This window comes from Melanotaenia boesemani, chromosome 3 (assembly GCF_017639745.1).
Source record: "Melanotaenia boesemani isolate fMelBoe1 chromosome 3, fMelBoe1.pri, whole genome shotgun sequence".
In the NCBI taxonomy this organism is placed as follows: domain Eukaryota; kingdom Metazoa; phylum Chordata; class Actinopteri; order Atheriniformes; family Melanotaeniidae; genus Melanotaenia; species Melanotaenia boesemani.
In genome coordinates this window covers 19416922-19423362 of record NC_055684.1, presented here as the reverse complement: position 1 = coordinate 19423362, position 6441 = coordinate 19416922, and positions in this window count along the sequence as shown.

Below are 6441 nucleotides of genomic sequence, written 5' to 3'. Positions count from 1 at the left end.
ACTGCCTTAATTCTTTTGCATAGATTCCAATGAAGTTAACAGTTTAACTTAAGTTCATTCACGCCTCAACCACACCTGTAATCACCTCTTTATACTCAGTTCACTTCCTCATTCTTGTTTGTCTAGTTATCTCGACCTCACCCTTACCTGTCCCTGTTCTCACCCATCATCCATTCAGTCTTCTCTTACATTCATCTTTCCTCCCCTCATCCATTCTCTCACCCATTCTCCCCATTCCTCACACCCTTCTATCTGCCTTATCTCTTCCTCCTCCCTCTGTCTGACCTTTGTCTCTCTTTCTCCACTTTTCTTTTTCCTTGGCATCCCTTCTATCTGCTGTTTAGTGTAATTAATCCCTTTGTTTTACATATAACCTTTCTATAAGCCAAGGTTGCAGTAGAACCCAGATGCCACCCCCACCTTGAGTCCCCTCTGACCTCTTACATCAACAAGGCATTTTGGTCCAGACAACTGCTACTCACTAGATATTTTCTCTTTTTCAGACCATTCAACCATACAGATGTCTGTGTGGGAAAACCAGTAGAGCAGCAGTTTCTGAAATACTCAGACCAGCCCCTTCTGGCACAAACAACCATGCCATATTCAAAGTCACTTGCATCCCCTTGCTTCCCAGTTCTGATGCTCAGTGTAAACTTCACCAAGTCATGTCTACAAGCCGAAATGCATTAAATAGCTGTCGTGTGATTTATCTTATTAGTTATTTATGTTAATAAGTAATGAAACAGATAGTGGCTGGTGAGTTTACAGTATATATCACACTTTATCATGTATTTGTTGAACATTTTCTGTATGTTCAGCATACATAAATAGGCATTTGGATTGATCTGGAAATCATAATCCTTTAACTATTTATTTATTTATTTATTTTTACATGGGTGGAACAAACACCTTGGATAACTTTTTGGATATTTAAGAACCCCCCCCCTCCAAAACACACTGAGATAGTTTATCCTTTTAAGGATGCAGTGATGACTGTTCTTGTCTTTAGCATTACAAGGAGCATCCTTGCACCCTGGACAGGTTGCTGATCCAACATGTAGAAATTCATACCTACTTATGATCAATTCAGAATAACCAGTCAACATAACATACAAGTTTTTGGGCTGCTGGACGAAGCAGGAGAGCCGAGAGCAGACACACACAGGAAGGCCATAGTTGAGTAAAAGGAATCAAATGTGTTCCTGTGATTTATTGTAGTTAACTGTGTGTGTATTGGGGGCACCATATTGTCACCTTGAGGCAGATGTAAGCTTGTAAAATCCAAAAGGAAAAGATGTGATTGGGTTTATCAGGTATTTGATCCAGAAGAGCAAAGAGGATTTTGGCTACTATGGGGCCAGAATTCTGAGGAGACTGCAGTTTTATTTGCTTGTTGTTTTGCTCAACTGGACCATACACAGAGATGTTTTTATATGTGTACACACAGATGAAAAAAGTCACCAGGTTGGAATGAAAAAGAACCATGTGGACTTTCACTCAACATAAGGCCACAGCAAATTTGCACGGGTGTGTGAATCTACATCTGGGTCAAAATCCTATGTAGCTCAAGTACTAGTTCTATTTGTTGCTGCCTTTTACTACTTTTTAATGCTTTCTTTGCACTATATGCACTGACTGGAGAACTGGGTGGGCCTCTCTGGCACTGCGCTACACTGGTTTAAATCTTATTTAGAGAACAGAAAGTACTTTGTGTCAATAGGTAATTTTACATCTGAGCAGACAAAACTTACATGTGGAGTTCCCCAAGGTTCCATCCTGGGACCTCTTCTGTTTAACATCTACATGCTCCCACTGGCACAGGCCATAAAGAAAACCAAAATTAATTACCATAGCCAAGAAGATGACACACAGATTTATATTACAATGTAACCAGGAGATCGAGGCCCCATACAGGCTCTTGGTAAAGGCATTGAGGAGATTAATGACTTGAGGTGTCTAAAGTTTCTTCAGTTAAACAAAAACAAAACTGAGGTGATTGTCTTTGGAACGAATGAGAAACGATCAAAGGTCACCACAGAGCTTCAGTCTGTACACCTAAAAACCACCAACCAGGCTAGAAATCTGGGTGTATTGATGAACTCAGACCTTAACTTTGAGAAACACATTAAGGGAATTACAAAATCAGCCTACTATCACCTTAAGAATATATCAAGGGTAAAAGATCTGATGTCTCAGCAGGACCTGGAAAAACTAGTCCATGCTTTCATCTTTAGTCAGCTTGATTATTGTAACAGTATTTTTACATGTTCTACCTAAAAAATCAATTAGACACCTGCAGCTTATTCAAAACTCTGCTGCTCAAGTCTTCACTAAGACCAAGAAAGTGGACCACATCAGTCCAGCTCTGAGGTCTTTACACTGGCTGCCTGTTCGTCAGAGATTAGACTTTAAAGTTCTACTGCTGGTCTATAAAACTGAATGGTTTAGGACCAAAATACATCAGTGACCTCTTGACCCAGTATGAACCTGCCAGAATCCTCAGGTCATCTGGTTCCAGTTTCTTATCAGTTCCCAGAGTCAGAACCAAACATGGAGAAGCTGCATTCAGCTTCTATGCTCTACATGTCTGGAACAAACTCCCAGAAAGCCTCAGATCAGCTGAAACACTCGGTTTATTTAAATTCAGGTTAAAGACCCACCTGTTCTCTGCTGCATTTCAATAGTTTTTATTTAGAAGTTAAAATCTACATCTGGTTCTTTTAAGCTGGATGTTTTAATATTGTCTTTCCCCACACTGGAACTTTATTTCTTGCGATTGATCTATTTTATTTTAGCATCTTCCTTCTGTTTTTATTTCATTAATTGCATTTCTTTTAATCTTTGTTTTTTAATGCACTTGTATTGCTTTCTGCACCCTGCTGTAATGTTTTATGTAAAGCACTTCGAATTGTCTTGTACATGAAATGTGTCATATAAATAAACTTGCCTTGCCTAGACTTACTTCCTTTAACGCTGAGATTTGATGAAAGAATTGTGAGGTGAAAGGCCCAACCACACCATCGTCCTCCCTATGTCATGTTTCATTCCCGGTCTGAACATGACGTCTAAGCCCAACTTTGCTGGGAATACATTTATATAAGTAACAAATAAGTTAAAATAGTGGAAAGGAGGTGATAAGACCAACAATTTTAGTCTGGCAATGTGACATCACTTGACCCTTCAATATGAGATATAGAATCTTATGTGTTTATATGTCCTATGAAATAAATATAAATATGAAACAAAGCTGGATTCTTTTTAACAATCTCAGTGCTCTGTTATGATCTTAACACCAGATATGACCCTGATTCAAATACCATGCTGTCAAAAACCACTGCATGTGTCCTGTCTGTAACACAAGCTAAAGCTTAACATTTACTTTAGTGTGTACAGTTATGATACCAGGAATATGAAATGTTTAGTTTTATTTACATAATTTGTACAAAACACTGTCGACCACAGTGTGAAAAGAAAATGAGCTGATGATAACCTACTGCATGTAGATGATCTTAGGATTAATGAGATAAAGAGACACGCTTCACTTCACTCTTGTCCTTTGGCTGTGTATAAGAGACACGGGCATCACCTTAGCTTTGGACCTTTTCTTTGACATCTATTAAACCTCAAAACCAGAAGCTGTTATTTTATTTAATCTATTGCCTTTTTTCTCTGCAGAGCGGCACAGTAGCAAACATTAAAGTGTAATTATTATTCATCATTTCTGACCTTTATATTCTAAACTGTTTTCTGCAAGTACTTATATCAGAAAGCTAACGCCTAAAACACATTTTGAAGTACTGCTCTGTTCCTGTGAATTTTAAACAACTCTCAAGGTTGGAGAAAGCCATATACAGACTAATGAGATGCAGGAGAGGCACTGGCAAATGCTAGCATTTGAATATGTTTGATCATGTCCTGCACATGAGCGATTACAGCCGAGACAGCAAGAACATCCAGGTGGAACAAAACAGTACATGTGATTGTTGGTGTAGCGCCCATATCTCCCTCTCCTGTTATTATACTGCACATATACAACCATCTTCCTTTTTAACCAGTGGGATCACATTTTCAGAGACATATTTATGCAGAAAAAACCTGTGACCATGAATCAGATATTTTTTTATTGACTTAGGGGAAAGAAAGGAGATCAAAATCTACAGGGGGCAGGAGATATGCTGCATGCCAGGTAAACAAATGCCTTACAAAGCAGTTTTACACAGTTTCATGGATCACCTCGGATACATGCATGTGTAAGTGTTATAACCAGTGGAGCCTGTGCGTTTGACTGTCTTCTTTGTTCTCTAATCCCACTGTGTGCTTCTGCATATGGGCTTCTTGATATAAATGGATGGTCTGCAATTTTACCACAACTTGCTTTTTTTTTTTTTTTCAAAATACTCCTATCACTTTAACCACTGTGGTTAATTCAGATTAAAACTAGTAGAGAGCTGGAAAATAATCCAGAAACTTGGAAACAACAGAGATATGGCTTATGTAACCATGCTGTGAACTGATCTCATGCAGTTCTGGCAGATAGTTTTTTTACATTCTGCATATGTTTTGTCACCCACACGTTAAATTCACAGGCTACAAAGTCGCGTCTGGACGATAAATGATGATAAAAATGAGACACGGATGGAACTGATGCATACATTTTGATGAGCAGATGTTTAAATAACATAACTGCTTACATATCAAAGCAGAACAGTACAAGGCATTTATAAAAAACACAGCAAGGTCTTAAGGTGTGGGTGATGACAGTTTATCAGTGAGCTCTCTGCATCTAAGAAGACACTTTTAAGTTTGCAGCAACTTTGCTCTGATCAGAATTGTTCACACACTTAGAGGGTGAAGTAAGAGCTACAATCCATCGAACGACTTCGAGCAAGAGTTTTGACCCCTATTTGCTCTGGGGCATAAAGCTCAGAGTGGAGGTTTTACAGGGCAATGAACATCAAACAGGCTGATTCTGCCAAGCGAATGTGGACCCCCTCCCTGGAGAAATAAATGCCAAGGTGAGAAAGTGTTGAGGGGTAACTGTGAGCAAGAAAGAAGGAACGTTCTGATAGTTTAGATAAATCCAACAGCAGCAGCTGTATGGCTGACAGGCATGATGGAGGTAATGGTTTTTGTTTTGTTTTTGTTATTTTTGGAGTATGTTCCCAGTCAGTCAAGCTCTTATCTCAACCATTTAAACTCAAAAGTTCATGAGACCAGACTGTAGCATCTAAAATCCTGACACCATTTCTTTGAAGGTTACAGACTATTGCATCTTCACTACAGAAGCTGTCTGGAGGTGCCACGAATAAAATAGATGATGCATCATTATGCTTCAATCAATTTGCAAAAAAAAAAAAATTCTTCCCAGTGCTTCTTTTCCATGGAGCCTGGAGTTGTTCATTCTGCCACCACAGCAGGGGCCTGTTGCAGAATAAATTTGATTTTTTTTTTTTGTTTTAGGGTAAAAAGGAAAATCAATATCCTTTGGGTCTGAAGAGTTCTGAAAAAAAAAGTTGGTCAAAGTTTAATCATTTAATATTTTATTTACAGGTACTTTGACACCTAAACATCCGTTTTTCACTGAACAAAAAAACCTATAAAAATCTTTATTGATTTAAACTTTCATTTGTTTCTCTAATGTATAAAATGTTGATTTAAATTGATATTAATAGTACTATTAACCTTAAAAAAACAAACAAACCCATAAGTTGTTTGCTCGACCTGTGACTGTATTACTGAGAATATCTGACCTCTAGTGGTCACGAGAGTCCCTGCACATGATGAGTGGATTTAGCATCAAGGATGCCAAAAAGGGTGATGCAGTATCATGACAAGAACACACTTTTAACCCCCTAAAAATATTTTGTGTTTTTTTTTAACAACATGGTTTTTGGTAGTTTGGATTTTCAACTTATTGCAAGTTGAAACTCAATCAGGAGGTAAGAAAGTGTTTCTATGTGTTTTTATGTGCAAAAACATTGACATTGTAAAAAGAATGTATCTTAACCCGAAATTTGATTGTTCTTTTTTGTTTGTTTTTTTGTTTTTGTTTTGACAACCAAGGAATATTGTTGCTTGAACTTTCACAGAAACAAGTTAAATTCTGTTTTTGTGCAGTAGTCTTGCTGCTGGCGTTGTCTCATGATTGACAAGACTTATGAATTTAAAAATTTTAAAGTTTTTCTTTTCTTTTTGTTTTAAAAGTAATGTAGGTCAGATTAGATCTTAAATTTTGGTTTTTGTTAGCAACAATGGTACTTACAAGTATTTTGTGCTATTTACTGTTTATCCATTTTTACATTAATATGTGCAACATTTATCTCTTTTATTAAACAAATTAAATAATACATTCATGTATTAATTCATTTCTATAATAAATTAATTAAATAATCAAGAAATTTACACCATTACAGTGGTGGAAGAACAACAGCCATTGTTACG